The 19412-nt window shown below is 47.3% G+C and overlaps 2 pseudogenes across 2 annotated transcripts; both read right to left on the minus strand.

Annotated features, from left to right (window-relative positions):
- Positions 1-4259: 4259 nt before the first annotated feature.
- Positions 4260-4906, minus strand: LOC311229394 (heat shock protein 30-like; annotated as a pseudogene). The gene has a single exon. The product of its transcript is annotated as a heat shock protein 30-like (transcript).
- Positions 4907-8622: 3716 nt separating this feature from the next.
- LOC311229395 (heat shock protein 30-like) lies at positions 8623-13525 on the minus strand (annotated as a pseudogene). Its single transcript has 2 exons — positions 13432-13525; positions 8623-9035 (listed from the first exon to the last, which is right to left on the minus strand). The product of its transcript is annotated as a heat shock protein 30-like (transcript).
- Between the last annotated feature and the right edge of the window lie 5887 nt (positions 13526-19412).

Genomic DNA, 19412 nt, shown 5'->3' on the forward strand with positions numbered 1-19412 from the left:
GATAGCGTGCCCTCCCACCACGCGTTACACTTCACCAATGAGAGCCCTCGCTGCCAAGTGAAAAGACGTCACTGGCTGTCGGCGCACGTCTCGGAGGAAGCGTGCGATCGACTCGGGACGCCCTTGTACTGACTCGTGGGAGAACATGCATACAGCAGCCAGGTAGGGGAGGGGGGGAATTGGCACAACGACTAATTGGGACGGGGAGAAAATCAGAGAAATCAGAAACGGAGTGCCAGGGCTACTTCGTTCTCTAACCTTATTTCTGAATTAATAATAGTTATGATTACAGTGTAGGCTAGTTGTAGAAGCAGTAGATATTCCCCTTCATTATATTTATAATTTGTCTAGTTTGCCCTCAATTCTTCTCTCTCCTCTATGGACAATAATCATGGTGTTTGCCCCTTAAATACAGTGTCTGTGTTGTGTTGCCCCAACGCCACAGTAGATATATATATATATATGTACATATCCCTTACTGATTAGCACTATTACCCAGTAGTTTCAAGTTTCAAGTTTGCTTTTATTTGTCACGTATAAAGTACATATGTACATTAGAGTGAAATGCTTGGTTCTGTATGAGCCCCAGATAATTGAGTTGAGTTTATTTTATCTCGAACAATCAACCATATAAAACACAATAAAATCGATGAACAAAATAATTTTTTTTAAATGAAATCTTCCATTCTTCATTAAATGATAAACAAATGAGTTCAAGAAGGAGCAGACGGAAGCAATTACTTATCTAGTCCTGCCCCTTCCTCACAATATCAAACATAAAACAAACTGTGGTATAGTGGTTAACTCAGAGCTAGAAGGTCGTGGGTTCGAATCCCGCTTGGGGACCAGGTTGCCAGTTACCCAGGTGGGGTATCTCCCGGGCCTTTCTGTGTGGAGTTTGCATGTTCTCCCCGTGCTAGCAAGGCTTACCCAATAAGATAAATCCAATGGAAAAACATGCACAACAGATCGCTAACGCTGTCGTGTCCCTGACGAAGACGGACAGGAGCACTTGGATTGGTGCCCGGGCGCGGCACTCGCTGCAGCCCTTGTCTGCTCCCGGCTGCCCTTGGGGGGGAAGGACGACGGGATGGGAGGTGCAGAGAACATTTCATCAGCGACTCAGTGCACGTGTGTTCCTGTGGGTCGCCCATCGCATGTGTGTGTTTGTGTTCATCTGATGACAAATAAAGACTTATACTTATTTTATTTGGTAAGAGATATTTAAAGTATCTAATTTGCCTATTATTATAGAACTATTATTTGCATTTAAGACTGAGATTATATGAGTTGTATCCATTAATTGATCAATATTTCTGTCTGTTGCAGCACACACACACACATTTCCCCACCATTTCCTTCAATCCTGACCAGTCATCTGACCGTGACTCTTCTCTGCTCACCATCACTTTCATTCACCCTGTGCCAACACGTCCCTAGAGCAGCTACTATTACAATAGTGTCTTTATACCTGTATCACGGTAAGGAGTGACGTTCAGGTGATACATGGGGACATTCTGCCCTCTAGTGGTAAATGTGCAGAACACATCTGGAGGGTCAGAGTGTCAACGTTGAGCAGAAGAGCTGTGTTCAGCCATATAGCCATCCTACTCAGCAAGCCAACTTGGGAAGCAGCCGAAGAGGGCCTCACTGAAGATATGAACATCCTGTCTTCATACCTGAGGAACGGGCGTCTCAAGCTCAGCATGGGAAAGACAATGTCTACAATGTTCCACCTCAACAACAGGGAAGCGACCCATGAGATGAGTGTCATGGTGGATAACGTCCGGCTATGTACCTCGGTGTGACGCTTGACAGAACTCATTCAAACAACACCTGGACGGTGCCAGGGTAAAAACAACCAATATTATTTATAGCACTGCGTGATTATTAATATCAAATATTTGGATTTCTCCACAGAAAGGGAGAGGAGGAAACAGAGCCAGCTGTGGATGAGATCATCAAATTTGCTGATGACACAGTAGTGGTGGGCCTGATCTCTGCCAACGACGAGAGGGCCTACCTGGAAGAGGTAGAGAATCTGTCACAGTGGTGTCAGGAGAACTGCCTCTCCCTGAACGTCAGCAAAACAAAAGAGATGATTGTGGACTTCAGGAGGTCGGGGGTCAGGGACTACAGCCCCCTCAGCATCGACGGGGCACCGGTTGAGAGAGTGAACAGTTTTAAGTACCTTGGAGCCCACATATCCGAGGACTTGACATGGACCACACACATTGACAGTGTTGTGAAGAAGGCACGACAACGCCTCTACTTCCTCAGGTGCCTAAGGAAGTTCCAAGTCAGTCAGAAGATCCTTAAGAACTTCTACTCATGTACAATAGAGAGCATCCTGACTGGCAATATCACCTCCTGGTTTGGGAATAGCACCGCACAAGACCGAAGCAGACTACAGAGAGTGGCACGTTCAGCCGAACGCACAATTGGAGGGGGGCTTCCCACTCTCCAAGACATTTACAACAAGCGGTGCAGGGGTAAGGCTAAGAGAATTATTAAGGACTCCAGCCACCCAAACAACTGCCTCTTTGAACTGCTGCGGTCAGGCAAGCAATACCGGAGTCTCATGGCAAGCACAGAAAGACTCAGAAGAAGCTCAGGTTGCTCAACGAACAATCACACTATGCAACAACCATCAAATGCACTCACAACACACACATCCATACGCACACACTCACGTTAAACAAACAACACACTGCAGCACCCACTCTCCACACTTTAGAACACCTAAACACACTTTATATTTATTGGTAAAGGATTTGCACTACAACCCATACCTCAGTACACCTTACTGTAAATTGTACCTAAATTGTACCTCATCCCATTTCTGCTTTGCACTATATAGTATTGTATATTAGTATATTGCATAGTATATTGTATATTGTACGGTAACTCAGTTACTCTATTCTGCATCGAACATTGTACATATGTATATACTGAACACTGTGTCTACGTACGTGACTTCTATTTTTACTTCTATTTTTACATGCTATACTATTTTATTTATTTTATACTTATCTTGTCTTGCACAGTCTCTGGAGCATAACAGAAAGAAGCATTTTGTATAAAAGTATTCTGTACTTCTGTATGACAACTATTAAAGAAACTTGAAACTTAGCCAAAACAAGGGCATAATTTATTCACAACAAAAAAGCGGCACTGTCCTTTTAAGGGAGAACTCAAAATACACAGGTGAATCTTCTAGAGTCCATGAATGAAATGAAAGTTCTGGGTCTGGTCCTGTTCAGACTCACCAGAATACTTGCCGACGGGCAACACAGCAAACGGAGTCCATGAAAAAATGGGTGAGAACATAGGCATCCTCCCGTGGAAGCCTAGAGAGCGATGATGATGCCTCACACCACAGAACACTGCCGACGTGCAACTCAGCAAACGGGACCCACGAAAAAGGAGTGAGAACATAGGAATCCTCTCGTGGAAACATTGAGAGCGATGACGATGTCTCACACCAGGAACGAGGCCCACGGAGAGAGAGTTGGAGGCAGTAGATGGCACGACGTCTCACCCCAGAGACGCGGCGGTAGATGGTAGCAACGGACGGCACGACGTCTCCCAGTGAGAACATAGGAAATCCTTCCGTGGGATTATAGAGAGCGAAGACGATGTCTCACCAGGAGCGCGGCGGTTGATGGTAACATACAGAGCGACCTGGCAATGAATGGAAGGCAGTCGGCAGTATTTGTAGTCTCCCGACGAGCTAAATGCCAACCACTCTCAGGTGCGCGAGGAAGAAACTTTGGCACGCCCCCTCGTTGGGCAGCATGCAGTCCTACCCAGCCCTCACACTTCTGCCGTGCCTACATCCTTATATCTGATGTAAGGCCATGACTCCTAGTCCACCTGCATAACTGTGACATCACGACTAATTGGAAAGGCTTACTGTTTCACAAATCTAGGATGTTGGAGTCCCATAAGCTATTTTGTTTTGTTAAAGGATTCTGTGCGACATTAGTAAAAGAAAAGGAAATAGGTACATTTCCAGAACATTTATTGATAAAATACAATCATGTAAAAAGATAATTATGTCATTATTTGGATAAAGTAGAAGTGTAACCATGTAGATTTTAAATTGGGACCACTGGGTCCACAGTTGGCCGCACTAACCAGCTGAGCTAAAGGGTTTGGCCCATTAGCTGATGCTGGTTGACTGTGACCAACTCCTCAGTAGTTTACAGAAGTTATGAAATACACATTTGTACAAATTTGGTCAGAGACATAAAACATTACGAGTCCATCTTTTCAGCAGTGTCCTGTTTGTTGCCAGAGTCAGTCTGTGTGGTGCTTCCCTCTGTCTGTGTGCTGAGGAACTGTGGTGTTGGTGTCTTCTTCTCCAGGCAACATCTGATGGCAACCTCTCTCTCAGCCTCCTCAGCAGATGGAGGCTTTGCTGCCTGGATGTGGAGCCTCCCGTCCTGAGCCAGGGAGCAGGTGACGGCCTCAGGATCCACCCCTTCAGGCAGATCAAACTCCTGTTTGAACTCCTGCCGTCTGTAAGAGTAGGAGCTTTTCCCCTCCCCCTGCTTCTTCTCTGTCTTCCCACTGACTCTCAGCTTCCTGCCCACCTGCTTGACAGCCAGCTCCTCTGGGGAGAAGTCTTTAGTGTCCAGGGTCAGGGCAAAGCTCTCTTTCTCTTTCTCCAGCTTGTAGGAGACTGGCTGGATGGCCACAGAGGCTGAACACGCTCCACCTCCAAGATCTTCTGTTGAAGTTTGTCCAACAACTCCAGACTGCTGTGGAGCGTCTGCATGTTTCTCTGCAGTCTATCCCGCTGGCAGGGAAGAGGTGAGACCTCTGGCCAGAGACTGCTCACAGGCCAATAGAAGTCCATGAAGGGGCTGAGAGAAGGCTGGAATCCACGGTAGCACAGCATCTTCACTGACTGTTGAGTCCTCTTGTTGTGATGGAAGGCTGGAGTGTGTTCAGTGTTGCTTGTGTTGCGTTGTGTCTCAGCAGTGGGACTGTCTCAGCTTTTATATTCTGCCTCTGGGAGTTCCAGTGTCTGCAGGAATGTTCCTGTCATTACCACAAGTCTCCACCGGGTGGCAGCCTCACTGCAGGTGATGTAAACAAACCACTCCTCATCTTCTAAAATTGGAATGGTCCAGAATGACCTAGTCAAGTATAATATAGATTGTGTACTAGCACATAATGTTTATGCTATTATTAGTGGTGTGTGTGTTCAGAAATACTTGTAACTATTTAATCACAATATTGAAGACCCTGTGTGACCAATTAATCATGATGTCACAGTTATACAGTTGGACTAGGAGTCATGTTCTTATTTATTTAAAGTACAGATTAGACATACAGTATGATGACGGTTCTATTCATTTTTAACCTTAGTATGAAAATATTAGCCAGATCTATAAACCTTCTCATTGCACACAGTCAAACCCTTTTACCCATGAATTCTAAGTTATTTTTCAATAAACAGTAAATGTGCCTCAGTTATTAATTACAGTGAGTAGTTTATTTAGTAAACTTTTCATTATGGGAATTAATATCCAACACTCTTTACTCTGCAAGACTACTGACTGAAGTGGAGACAGAAGAGAGTTAATCTGAAAGAGAAGAGAACAATCCATCACTCCATCTTCAGCAGGTTAAAACCAGTCAAGTAAAGAAGCCTAGCCTTCACTCTACCACCAGGTGACAAACGAGGACCATCAGATATAAGGATGTAGGCACGGCAGGAGACTTTGATAAGAGTCATCCTACAATACATTTGAAGATCAGGGTGAAAATCCTATTTAAAGGAACACTGCAATATTTTGGGAAATACACTTATTTGCCATCTTCCTCACAGTCAGACAAGAATATATGGATTTCATCTCTGTGTGTCAGTTTTGGAGATGTTGGAAGTTGTATTTCTTCACTTTTGATTGAGCTAGGCTAGCTGCTCCCTACTGCTTCCAGTCATTGTGCTAAGCTAGGCTAGCATGCACCTGTAACTCTCTTGGGCTACTAGACACACAGAGATGTAACTGATATCAATCTCCTTGTCTGACTCTGGGGAAGATGGCAAATAAGTGTATTTCCCAAAATGTTGATGTGTTATTTTAATATTTTATTCAGAAGTTTTCTCTCAGCATCCTGATCTAGAAAATGACTCATCTTGCAACTTTGAGCTGAATTAGATCAACCACTGTTCCTGAAATCATACATGTGTACACCCATCTTTTAGGTGAATATTTATCTCACTGAAGTATATATTATGGTATTAGGCCTGTGGATGAAGGATTTAGTAACTCCACCATATGGAATGAGTTTACTTAATGAAGAGGAATAAAAGCATTATGTAGATACACTTGGTAGTGTCAGTGTGCATGAGAGGTCATCAGCCCCAGGTGTGTTGTGCTGGGACCTCCCCTAAGGTCAGCCCATCATCTGACAGTCTTTTACTTGTAATAGTACCAGTCACGCTTCAATGTTTAAAAGAAACCTGATAGATTTGTTCATTGATTCCTGGTAATATTTGATGTCTGTGCCACACTGCTCTCTGTGTCTCTCCTCCCCCTGCATCATGTAGCAGAACATGCAAAATCCTAGTTCCCTTGGCAGTTAGACATACAAAATCATGTCCCTCCCTTTCAACACACACACACACACACACACAAGCACACACCACACAAACACCCATACATACACACACAGAGACATACACACACCCCCCTCCCCTTTTTGAAGAGTGTATAAAATGACATGTAATATGGACATTCTGCTCTCCTGCCCTCTGTTGTCTACTGGTGATGTGCCCGCGCGGGGTGACTGACAGACTGTCTTCTCTAATGAATAAAAGCTCCGTTTGAGAAATACTCTGTCTTCCGCTTCGTCTTTCGGCCGACTGGTCCACTGGCAAATCAATTAAGAATTCACGAGGGATAGGAAATCCCTAACAAATGGAGGTTCCAGTGAGAATTGATGTGGGCCAGCCGCAACCAAGGACGGAACGGGGAGCGCAGGAGGAGGAGACGGTGCAGAGGATCCAGCAGTCACTACCAGCTGTCTGCAGCGCGTCTGAACCAGGGATGAGATACCAGCAGCCCCTCAGACGTCCGTGACCAGACCACCAGACGACCGGATGACAGGCAGGAGGAGACGAAGGACAGACGGGCCAGGATGAGAGGCGACCGGAGGAGATGGCAGCTGTGCGAGAGGCCGGAGAGGAACACCGCAGCACCGGAGAGGAACACCGCAGCCAGGCACCGCTGGCACCGCAGATCAATCACCGCTGATCGTCGTCTACGACACGCAGTTCGTCCACGACTAGAACGGGGGAAGCGGCCGCAGGGGAGACACTGAGCTGAGTTGGAGTGATGGTGGGCCGGCCGGCGAGAGGTGGAGAGGACAGTCTGAGACACTGGGAAGGCAGCGGACCGGAGGAGGCACGTTTGTCTAGGGGACCGCACCCTGGAACGGGGACCAACCTCAGGAGGTCAGCCCTTGCCCTCCAGAAGACGGGGCCGACCCAGGTGGGCGGTGCACTGTGACAGAGGGAAGGAAGCGCCCTGATGGACGTTGTGTGTGCCTACGGGAACCAGCTCAGGAGGAGACCCACGTCCCCTAGAAGACGGGACCAGGGGTGCACTGTAATAGAGGGGGGGTTCCTCTGGGTTAGGTGATGAGTAAGGGGGGTCCGGCGGGGTTACGTGCTATCTTCTGTTAAGTTGCCAGAATTGTGTTTCTCTCTTTCTTCTCTCTCTCTCTCCCGCTTTCTCCCCTCCCTCTATCTCTCTCTCTGCTCTCCTGATGTTGATTATCCCGTCTGGTATTGGATGTGATGCATGTAATGAGGTGACAATCGACGGATACAGATCAATGAACTGTGTGTTGACGTTTTATTTAACGTCAAAAGGGGGAATTGATAGATTTGTTCATTGATTCCTGGTAATATTTGATGTCTGTGCCACACTGCTCTCTGTGTCTCTCCTCCCCCTGCATCATGTAGCAGAACATGCAAAATCCTAGTTCCCTTGGCAGTTAGACATGCAAAATCATGTCCCTCCCTTTCAACACACACACACACACACACAAGCACACACCACACAAACACCCATACATACACACACAGAGACATACACACACCCCCCTCCCCTTTTTGAAGAGTGTATAAAATGACATGTAATATGGACATTCTGCTCTCCTGCCCTCTGTTGTCTACTGGTGATGTGCCCGCGCGGGGTGACTGACAGACTGTCTTCTCTAATGAATAAAAGCTCCGTTTGAGAAATACTCTGTCTTCCGCTTCGTCTTTCGGCCGACTGGTCCACTGGCAAATCAATTAAGAATTCACGAGGGATAGGAAATCCCTAACAAACCCCAAGGCTTACAGTGTTACAAGTCTAGGATGTTGGAGTCCTATAAGCTGAAGCTATTTAGATGTATTAGTGGGACGTGAGTCAAACAACGGGAAGCACATGGTACATTTCCAGAATGTTTATTCATCGAATGCAATCATATAAAAACTAAATTATGTCATTGTTTGGATACAGTAGAAGTTATGAAATACACATTTGTACACATTTGGTCAGAGACATAAACAATTATGAGTCGATCTTTTCAGCAGTGTCCTGTTTGTTTCCAGAGTCAGTCTGTCTGTGTGCTGAGGAACTGTGGTGTTGGTGTCTTCTTCTCCAGGCAACATCTGATGGCAACCTCTCTCTCAGCCTCCTCAGCAGATGGAGGCTTTGCTGCCTGGATGTGGAGCCTCCCGTCCTGAGCCAGGGAGTAGGTGACGGCCTCAGGATCCACCCCTTCAGGCAGATCAAACTCCTGTCTGAACTCCTGCCGTCTGTAAGAGTAGGAGCTTTTCCCTCCCCCTGCTTCTTCTCTGTCTTCCCACTGACTCTCAGCTTCCTGCCCACCTGCTTGACAGACAGCTCCTCTGGGGAGAAGTCTTTAGTGTCCAGGGTCAGGGCAAAGCTCTCCCTCTTTCTCCAGCTTGTAGGAGACTGGCTGGATGGCCACAGAGGCTGGACACGCTCCACCTCCAAGATCTTCTGTTGAAGTTTGCAGTGGCGTCGCGTGGGTAAAATAACAGGGGAAGCCAAAGAAAATTATAAAAAATAAATTATTAAATATTTTTATTAATATATATATTTTTTTTAAGTCAAGCAGTCACCATGTACACTACAGTATGGCTCGGCGGCCAGTCAAACTTTCTTAACAGATTGCAGAATGGGTACAATACAGTACGGCTCAATACACACAATTGTATAAGGGGATGCAGACCAGAGAAAGACGTTTGTCTTGTTTACATCAGGGTCCCCCATTTTCAATTCATAGTGACATTTATGACATACAAGACATCATGACATCAAATATACAGTACTGTTACCCATAGATCCTGACAGAGTATATACATATGATGGGGAGGGGACTGTACATTAGGAGGGGGTGGGTGGGTGGGAGAGAAATATACATATGGCCGGGAGAGAATATGACTGTCTATTAGACAAACGTGACAAGACAAACGTATTTCTCTGGTCTGCATCCCCTTAACAATTGTGTGTATTGAGCCGTACTGTATTGTAATAAAGTTTTCATTCATTCATTCATTCATTCACGTGTCTGTTGCGCGGCGCGCCCAGCCATCAGAGCGCTCCTACTGTAAAATGCGGAAGCAGCCATTTCAGCCTTAGTTTTACTCGTTTATAAAAATGATTTAAAATGTTTATTAGCAACGCCGAGCTTTCAAACCCCGCCGCATCTGTAAGTAAGTAAGTAAGTATTTATAAAGCACCTTTCATACATGTCATGTAGCTCAAAGTGCTGTACACAATTATAGGCATATATAACGATAAAAGCAATAAAGTCATAGTGATCAGTTAAGATCAAAATAAAATAAAAATAAATAATAATAATAGTAACGTAAAAATGAAAATAACGTAAAAACAGTCATTTGCTTACCAGTTTGAGAGAACAGGTCCGCACAAACATTTCCGCTCAGTGGCAACCGGAAGTGCACTAAACCAATGCACTTGTATGGTAGCAATGTTTAGCTCTTATAACGCTAGTGTAGTTACGTTTTTATCAGTGGTCATAGTTGGGTCCATAGTGCTTTACCAAGTCCCATGGATCCATCAGTGGCCGTGTATTGTGGTAGAAAGAAAGAAAAAGAAAAACGTATAAAGAAAACAGTCTAAAGTTTGAAAGTTTGGGAGGTCCGCAAAAACACGCCTTCAGCTCAGAAGCTGAGGCGTGTCAAAAACTTTTGAAAAAACTGGAGGCGTGTCTCCTATTGTACCCATTCCTTCATCTAAAAAGTTTGAAAGTTTGGGAGGTCCGCAAAAACACGCCTTCAGCTCAGAAGCTGAGGCGTGTCAAAAACTTTTGAAAAACTGGAGGCGTGTCTCCTATGTACCCGTTCCTTCATCTAAAAAGTTGGGTCCACAAGGCTTATCCTAGCCTCATGGATCCATCAGGTTTTTCCAAGCCATAACTATTTGTAAGCTAGACTGTATAGGTACGTTTTTAATTTTCCTTTAAAAATGTGTATAGAGCTGGCGTTTCTGATGTGTGTTGGTAGTGTGTTCCATAGTTTTGGGGCATAGTTGGCAAATGCCATACTTCCTATCCTTTTTTGGTTTCTGGGCGTGTCTAGTAAACCTGTAGTGGATGACCTGTAGTGGATGATCTGTGTGTGAAACCCTAATGGAACGCTGGGTACCTTTGACATTTATATCCGATATATTTTGGACCCACCGCTAGCTTTTAAGCAGTGCTTGATGGTGCACATTAACCTGGCTACTACGGAGGAATAAGTGACTGCGTATTCCAGCCCCTGGCTTGCATTGCAGTCATGAAAGGGTATACAAGCTTGCCTGATAACGTTAGTTAGTCAGTCAGGCTGCTCAGTGCTTACCTGGTCAATAATGTGGTCCTCCTCTTGCCAGATAGATTTGTTAAATCATAATATCCACAGTGGTGTGCTCTGCTGGTCCTCAGTAAATGTCCCGCCGGCGAAAATAAGTTGCTATTAAAGTGCTAAATGTTAGATACACTAATAGAGGATTCGAACGTGCCCGCTCTGTTAATAACATTTTTAATCAATTCCGCGAGGGGATGATGTTCAGACATGTTTGTAGTAGACTACTAGACTGAGTGACGTCATACAGTTTTATACTACTAATGGGATGTCACGTTAGGTAGTCAGGTGGAAACGTGAACTTCTGAGTGCCCCGCCTCCAGGGGGGAAAATATGCTGAGTGTTTTCCTCCCAGCTCCGTTTTAAACTTTTAGGGTGTGGCAGTCAGCTCGAATCTGATTGGCTAGGATCGGATTTGGACTCTATAATGCTGGAAGCCTGGAGAAAGAGACCTACCCACTGCCTCTCTCCTATACTAGCTGCAGTGAGCACAGTCTGACAGTGTGTTAGAGGGAGTGAGAAGGAGAAGAGGGAGACATTTAAAAAAAAAATATATATATATATAACACAGATGCACAGATGAAAAAGAATGTAAACTATATTAAAAAAAAATTATATATATTTTTTTTTCTTTCATATTTCATATTTCATATTTGATATGAATTTATAGGGAGGCATGGCTTCCGTTGGCTTCCATAAGGATTCGCCACTGGAAGTTTGTCCATCAGCTCCAGACTGCTGTGGAGCTCCTGCATGTTTCTCTACAGTCTCTCCTACTGGCAGAGAAGAGGTGGGACCTCTGTCCAGAGACTGCAACACTGTATATACCGTATACATTTATCTATATCAGTATGGATATATCTGCATATACCGGTATACAGTACCTGTATAGTACAATTCTGTACACTTTTTCTGTTACATTTACAAGATACTTTAATGCCACACAACGATGGTTGGTGGTAATTGTTTGCGGTACAGTTTGTTAAGCACTGGGACATCAACATGAAACATCAGACATCAAACGCCCCCCTCCCACCTCCCAATCCCCACAATAAATACATATATACATAAATGCATACAGGACAGTCACATGTAACAATGTCAGTCAGTGACGGATGCTTGCCCGTCTGCAAAGGGGGGCGGGCCAGGGTGTTCAGTGTTCGGACTGCTGTGGGGGAAAAACTGTTTGTGAAGCGTGTGTGTCTGGTTAAAATGGACCTGTAGCGACCTGAGGGCATGCGCTGGAATAAGTGGTGTGCTCTGGTTAGAACTTATTTTCATTCTACTGAACTTGTGCGGTATGATGACAATAAATCTTAATCTAATCTGATCTAGGACGTTTGTGAGAGTCAGTGTGTCTGTTTAGAGAAAATAAAGCATATGCTCCAAAAATTACTTTAGTTAGTCAGTGTTTTGTGCAAACCTCCCATTTACTGCACTTCATTTTACACTTACTGCACTTCAAGCGCCATCTGTTGGCAAAATTAGAGTTGGTCCGACCGTTTTGAGGAAGTCCCCGCCCCAGCGGAAAGTACCTCAAGGCCCGAGCTCAAAAGAATCCAGAGACTCAAGGGGTGTTCAAAAAGGAATGTATGTCATCTGTTTGGGATATATTGTGTATAGTCATTAGGGTGCTGGAATGTTATTATGTTAATTAATTGCCATCCAGAGTGGAGGGGGAGGGGGGGGGGGGTGTAAGATTAGGGTGTTGCCTGCTTCTTTAAGAGTGATGCATTTTATTGACACAACTCCTCAAACAGACACTAGAGGAGGCATTACAGTGTAACTCAGACCCTAGCTGGTGTCTGTCTGTCTGTCTGTCTGTCTGTCTGTCTGTCTGTCTGTCTGTCTGTCTGTCTGTCTGTCTGTCTGTCTGTCTGTCTGTCTGCTTGTCTGTCTGTATCTATGCTGCTGCTACTACTGCTGTCTGTCTGCCTGCCTGCCTGCCTGCCTGTCTGTCTGTCTGTCTCTCTGTCTCTCTGTCTGTCTGTCTGTCTGTCTGTCTGTCTGTCTGTCTGTCTGTCTGTCTGTCTGCCTGTCTGTCTGTCTGTCTGTCTGTCTGTCTGTCTGTCTGTCTGTCTGCTTGTCTGTCTAAGAGACCCTTACCTAAGTCTCCTTGAATACCGTAACACCCCAGTCGACAACTTCAAGTCGCCAGCACAGCTGTTGATGAGCCGCAGGCTGCGCTCAACCCTCCCAAGCACCAACCAACAGCTGCAGCCAGGGGTAGTCAGCCCCAAAGATGGACATGGCAAGCGAGTGCAGAGACAACAGCACCAAGAGAGATACTACGACAAGTCAGCTAGACCACTGCCCCCACTACACAGTGGAGAGTCTGTCAGACTCCAAGAGTATGGACGCTGGAGGCCAGCAGTAGTCATCCAGCCAGCCGACACTGTGTTCATACCACGTTCGCACCCAAGATGGACACGAGTACCGCCGTAACCGCAAGCACCTACGGGACACAAAAGAAGAACACTGTCAGGCAAGCAACGGTCTGCCAGACACAGAAGGCATAGATCACTCACCTGATACCAACACCCCTGAACTGTCAGATGACTCAGAAGCAAACTCAGCTTCATACCACACCAGGTCAGGCTGAGCAGTAAAGCCTCGGGACATACTAGACCCGACGCTCGGCTGGTTGAAGTGGAGCTAGGTAGCCAGCAGGCTGAATGCTCCGCGACGCTGAACTGCCGGGGCCGGTCTGTCTGTCGAAGACTGAGGGAACCGCGTCCGGCTTCAGCTGCAGATCCTCCTTCCCTGTCCAACAGGCTGGTCGCGCCGCCTGAGTGCAGCCAGCCTGAGCCAACGTGCCAACAACACTGTTTTTTTCACTGGTAGTTTGTGGAAATTAACCAACTTTCCTCTCTCTCACATGGTAAAATTAGTTTGAACAGCCAGGAGCAATACAAACAGAACCACCGCGGTCCCGTTGTTTTGTAGGCAACATTTTATTTACTGACTGACCCATTCACTATAGGCAGCTAACCAGCAGTGTATACACCAAACAAGCCCCATGACGTCAGCAACAAAATGGCCGCGCCCATAATGATAAATGCTTCAAAAATGCACATAACAAATCGTTTTTTCTTAGAAACTGCTTATTTTTATAACGTGATTTTTTCGGTGGCTTATCTAAATACTAATGTGATGCTATGTGTGGTGTTATGTTAATGTGTGTGCGCTATACGCGAAGGTACAGGCCACCGTACTGGGGGTCAGGGAGAGTTCGAGAGGAACCTAGGATGCACACCCGTGTAACGTAGCGAGGCTAAGCTAATAAACATACTTACAACCAAAGCAGAGGACTCACGTATTTGTTACCGTGCAAAGTAACACGACATGGTGTCAGAAGTCCTGCTAGAGTTGTGTGTGGGTTCGGTCGGACATTAAAGTGCCATTTGAGACTCGTTTATGACGAAGAAAAGCAGAAGGAGAAAGAAAAAGATGGTGGATAACGCTAATAACCCTGTAGCTCCGGTAGCGGCTGCGGTTTCAAGTGCTACGTTTAGCATCCAGCCTCCTGAGTCCTTCGACTTCTCAAAGCCGCAAGAGTGGGCCAAGTGGATACGCAGGTTCGAAAGATTTCGCCTGGCAAGTAACCTAAATGCTAGCTCTGAAGAGAATCAAGTCAACACGCTAATATATTGTATGGGCGATGAGGCGGACGATATTTTACGTGGACTGAATCTGACTGCTGACTGCTGATGGATAAGCGGCTGTCAGAACGCATGCAGCTGGACCCAGACTTAACCTTGGAGAGGGCATTGAACATGGCGAGGCAGAGTGAGGAGGTGAAACGACAGCAATCCTCTCTGCGAGGGGATACCAGGACAGAGGCAAGTGACATTAAATCGGTGGACAGGGTGTTTAAGAGCAGTAGCAAGAACTATGCTAAGAACAGCCCCCAACAGGCTAACAGCTACACAGCCAAACCACTCAGTACCCAGTACCCGAGGGGGAGAAGTGTCCAGTGTCATAAATGTGGCAGTTCTCAGCTCCACCCACAGCGCGATTGCCCTGCTAACGAGGTGAAGTGCCATTCATGTGGGAAGATGGGCCATTATAAACGTGTGTGTAAATCTTCCAAAAATGTACATGAGGTTGAAGCAGACTATTCCTGCTCCTGTGATGGGGAGGAGGAGCACATGTTCTTGGGCAGCATCACAACTGATGGGGAGCCATGGATGGTCGACATAGACATCAATGGCAGATGTGTGCCATTCAAAATAGACACTGGCGCTGATGTTACTGTGATGCCTCACACTGTATTCAGAGAGATATACAAACACAAGGATCCACCTACCCTGCAGAAAGCGACAACCACTGATGGGACCTGGGAGGAGTCCACTAGATGTTGTGGGCGTCGCCAAGCTGTTGCTGAGGAGAGGAGAGAGAGAGGTGTTGGAGGATGTGTACGTCGCTCGACACCTACACTCAGCGTTGCTGGGGAGACCTGCTATCAGCAAGATGGAGCTTGTGGCACGTCTAGACAGTATAACGATGGAGACGCTCAAGACGACCTACCCAAAGATATGCAGTGGTCTCGGGGAGATGAAACAGCCGTATGCAATCAGGCTGAAACCGGGGGCTCAACCATTCTCACTGAAGACGCCCAGAAGGATTCCATTGCCACTGATGGACAAAGTCAAGCAAGAACTGTCCCGCATGGAAAGCCTCGGAGTGATCAGCCGGATCGAAGAGCCAACCGACTGGTGCGCTGGCATGGTAGTGGTCCCTAAGAAGAAGACAGAGGAGGTACGCATATGTGTCGATCTCACAAACCTCAATGAGTCAGTGTGCCGGGAGAAATACACCCTGCCAACAGTCGAGGAAACACTGGGAATGCTGGCCGGAGCCAGGATATTCAGCAAGTTAGACGCGAACATGGGATTTTGGCAAATACCCCTGACTGAGGAGTCGTCAAAGTATACAACTTTCATCACGCCGTTTGGTCGTTACCACTTCAATCGCCTACCTTTCGGCATCGCCTCCGCCCCAGAACACTTCCAAAACAGAATGGTGACTGAGGTCACAGAGGGGCTGGAGGGTGTCGTCTGCCACATGGATGATGTGCTGGTGTGGGGCCGATCACAGGAGGAGCATGACGCTCGTCTGCATGTCGTGCTGGGGAGGATCGAGAAAGCAGGAATCACCCTGAACACAGGCAAGTGCGACCTGTCAAAGGAAGAGGTGACCTTTCTAGGCCATGTGATCTCCAGCAGTGGCATTAACCCCGACCCGAGTAAGACGGATGCCGTGAGGAGGATGGAGGAGCCGACAAATGTCAGTGAGCTGAGAAGCTTTCTCGGCATGGTAAACCAGCTGGGGAAGTTTATCCCGCGGCTGGCGGAGAGAGACAAGGCCCTGCGAGACCTTCTGTCAAAGAAGAACTGCTGGCTGTGGGGCATCGAGCAGGCCAAAGCCTTTCAAGATTTAAAAGATGCACTAATATCTCCACCAGTGTTGGCCATGTACGATAACCACAGGGAGTGCAAAGTCTCAGCGGACGCGTCGTCGTACGGCTTGGGGAGTGTGCTTCTCCAAAAATGGGATGGAGTGTGGAGACCAGTAGCCTATGTGTCGCGGTCTCTCACACAGACTGAGCAGAGATACGCACAGGTTGAGAAGGAGGCCCTGGGCTTGACCTGGGCTTGTGAGAGGTTTAGATATTTTCTCATCGGCAGACGCTTCCAGCTGGAGACGGACCACAAGCCTCTCCTGAGTCTCCTGGGGTCTCAGGCGTTGGATGATCTCCCTCCACGGATTCTGCGCTTCCGGATGCGCCTGATGCGCTATTCCTATTCCATTGCCCATGTGCCAGGGAAGAGCCTGTGGACTGCTGATACGCTCTCACGTGCTCCTGTGAAGAGGAGAGAGACACCTGAGGAGGAGGAGTTATTTGAGAATACAAATATCTATGTGGACATGGTAATAGAGAACCTGCCAGCGAGCACTGCCTACCTGGACGAGCTGAGAGAGCAGTTGGAGGGGGACAGTGTGTGCGCACAGGTGAAGCAGCGGTGTGCAGAGGGATGGCCACCACACAACAGTGAACCGGCTCTCAGGCTGTACTGGGCGGAACAGGCGTCACTCACAGTAGAGGATGGACTGTTGCTGAGGGGAAGCAGGCTTGTAATCCCTTCAACAATGAGAAACGACGTGCTTGCCAGGCTGCATGAAGGCCACCAGGGGGTGGTAAAGTGCAGGGAGCGAGCACGGCAGTCTGTATGGTGGCCCGGGCTCAGCCAGCAGCTGAATGAGCTGGTCCTCAACTGCCGAACATGCAGCAAAGAGAGAGAGAACCAAAGGGAGCCCCTGATGCCATCTCAATACCCGGGGCGACCGTGGCAGAAGTTGGGAGCAGACCTGTTCATGCTGGAGAGCAAGACTTACCTGCTGGTCGTGGATTATGCATCAAGGTACGTGGAGATCGCTCTGCTGACTCCCACAAAATCAACAGACGTCATCCACCACTTGAAGTCAATCTTCGCACGCCATGGTATCCCGGAGGAACTGGTGACGGATAACGGGCCGCAATTCTCCGGAATGGCCTTTGCAGCGTTTGCTACATCATATGGGTTTCGCCATGTCACAAGCAGCCCGAGATATCCCCAGAGTAATGGGGAGGCAGAACGTGCTGTCAAGACAATAAAAGGCCTCCTGAAGAAGGCAGCCAACCCATACCGTGCTCTGCTGGCATACAGAGCCACCCCATTGCATAACGGATACAGTCCAGCCCAGCTCCTTATGGGGAGGAGACTCCGCACGACGGTGCCAACGCTTCCTGCTCTACTGGTCCCTACTCTTCCTGACAGTAAGGCAGTGGTTCAGAAGGAGGAGGAGAGGAGAATGAGAGATGCACAAAGCTACAACCGGCGTCATCGTACGCGAAGTCTCGACAGGCTCACTCCAGGAAAGGAGGTGTGGGTCACAGATCAAAGTGCAACTGGAGTTGTGGTCAGCAGTCACCCCACTCCACGTTCGTACATCATAGATGGACCCCATGGAACATTAAGGCGAAACCGTCGCCATCTCGTCCCCATGGAGCCCTCACCGGAGCAGAGTGCAGCAGAACCTGCGGAGCAGGAGGTCCTGGAACCACCAGCTACTCCCAGAACCAGGTCTGGGAGATGTGTGGTGAAACCAACTAGGTTGGACTTGTAAGAGACAGTAGAGAGAGAGAGAGTAAAGAAAAGTGACATTCATGCGATAGAATGATAGAGGTTTATGTTAAGATAAGACATTGTTTCATGTTTATATATATTATTCGTTTAGATATACATTTCGAAAGAAAGCAATTGCTATGTTTAATATAACCCATGGTTTATATGGTGTTAAAGAAATTGTTTAGATCAGTTCAGATGAACAGACCTTTTAGATATAGAGGCAGAATAATCCTCTAAGGTCTGGGGAATCAATGGCAGTCTACCCATTGATTCTAGAAAGGGAGATGTGGTGTTATGTTAATGTGTGTGCACTATACGCGAAGGTACAGGCCACCGTACTGGGGGTCAGGGAGAGTTCGAGAGGAACCTAGGATGCACACCCGTGTAACGTAGCGAGGCTAAGCTAATAAACATACTTACAACCAAAGCAGAGGACTCACGTATTTGTTACCGTGCAAAGTAACACGACACTATGAATATGTATTTATCGCACTGCTTCATCTCCACTTTAACCAACTTGGAAAGAGCCTAAACTTAACCAGTGATAGAAACAGGCGTCACACGATTGGCGCAGATGTCACATGACCAGAAACGTCAGTGGCCAATGAGATCGCGGAAAAATGCAAGTTAGTTGGTAAAAGAATAGACACGACCTGAACCTCCTACCAGAGGGGAGGTGTGTTAATAGGTGGTGAGCTGGGTGCAGGGGGTCACTGAGGATTGTATTTTCGCGTGTGATGGTGTGATGTTTGTGTATATGGAGTCCAGAGTGGGGAGTTTGCAGTTGATGGTTTTGGATGCCCTTTTTATGACCCTATCCAGTCTATGTGTACTGTAGTGTGTGTTTGGGTGTGTTGCTGTACCGTACAGTGATGGATAAAGACAGAATGTTTAGGTGCCCTCTAATATGGAAGAGAATCCACGACGAGGTTGTCCCACGGAGTGGAGGACAGACGGCACAGGATCCTGTGGCGAGAGGAGACAGACGCTCTGGAGAGAGAGGAGGACACCATCTGTGATTGAACACTGCCATCTGGTGTCCAGCTTGAGTACTGTTTGTGTATCGGCCTGTGAAGCGCCGTAGCCCTGCCTGAAGCCCGGTAAGCCTAATATCTCCCTCGGCGAGGGGAGGGAATTCCCCCACTGGTACTACTCTGGTACTGGTAGTCTCTATATATATCTATGCTGGTGGTAGTAGCCGACTGGTTAGAAACCTGGCCCTTGGGCTCTATGTGTGCACGTGCCTGGTCATGGTCAGGAGGTGTCGCGAGACCGGGGGACCCGTCACTCAGACCGTCAGGAGGAGGAGCCACGCGCGAGGAGGAGGAGGAGGTGTC

This window comes from Notolepis coatsorum (assembly GCF_963971535.1).
Source record: "Notolepis coatsorum genome assembly, chromosome: 6".
In the NCBI taxonomy this organism is placed as follows: Eukaryota; Metazoa; Chordata; class Actinopteri; order Aulopiformes; family Paralepididae; genus Notolepis; species Notolepis coatsorum.